The following is a 925-nucleotide window of genomic DNA, read 5'->3' as shown; positions in this document are numbered from 1 at the left end:
TTGCTGATTCATCTACATGTTTGCCATAGGCCAGTTAACACACTAACAAAAGCAGGCAAACCCTCCATAATATAGATAGACCTTGAAGACCTTTTTGGCTGTTTATGCTCAAATAGGGAACCAGTTGAAATTTTATCTAGCTATAATATATGTGGTAGATATTTCTAGCATCTGCCAGAAAGCTATAGTCTCGGAGATTGCAGTGATTTCTTGACACCATACAATTATTGGTTTGGTCTTCTATCACAGATCACAATAAAATTCAAGATGTGGATAAAACACATCTAATATAATAATTTTGAGAATTTTTTTTTTTTCTGGTTATGACAAATATCACCCATGTGTATGGATATTGATAGTTTAAGGAATGCTAAGATACTTTCATAAATTAAGCCTTTATAATTAGCTGCAGGAAAATAATATATATGCTATTATAACATTAGCTAGTTATATTTTGAGTTATACACTAATCAGTCAATCAAAATGTCTAGTTAAGGGGAGATAGTAATTTCTGCAGCCAGAGAATGCATTTTTCAAACGAGGTCTAAAGTACTTCTCAGTCATTCAAAAACATGTAGGAAGTATGGAAAGGAAAAAAATCCTAGAGTCACTTAGAGCCATTACTCATAAGGGTGAAGGTTGCTTTCCTCGGGAAAGTTGGGCAGATATATAGTTCTATGTTTCAGGAGCCTTTACCCAGGGTTTTCTGCAAATATCTTCCAAACAGACAGATTGATATGGCACTTAAGAACAGTTTGTTTCATAATTATGGCTTTTACTCTTGACTTTTATAGTGTAGTATCCTTCAGCCGAGAAGGTATTTATCACACAAATCAAGACGTAGTTGTGATGTTTACAAATCCACTACCTCTCTTTACTCGCTTGTCCATCCTTCCTCACCACCTTCCTTACTCACTCCTCCTCC

General features: G+C 35.0%; 1 protein-coding gene across 1 annotated transcript in view; it reads left to right on the top strand.

Moving 5' to 3' along the window:
• Window positions 1-925, top strand: part of LOC119581785 (sterol regulatory element-binding protein cleavage-activating protein-like) — a gene marked incomplete in the record, with an annotated part of 28,708 nt that overhangs the window by 990 nt on the left and 26,793 nt on the right.

The sequence above is a fragment of the Penaeus monodon genome, chromosome 15 (genome assembly GCF_015228065.2).
Source record: "Penaeus monodon isolate SGIC_2016 chromosome 15, NSTDA_Pmon_1, whole genome shotgun sequence".
Classification (NCBI taxonomy): domain Eukaryota; kingdom Metazoa; phylum Arthropoda; class Malacostraca; order Decapoda; family Penaeidae; genus Penaeus; species Penaeus monodon.
Note: the sequence above shows the minus strand (reverse complement) of the source record. Positions and strands in the feature narration are given on the sequence as shown.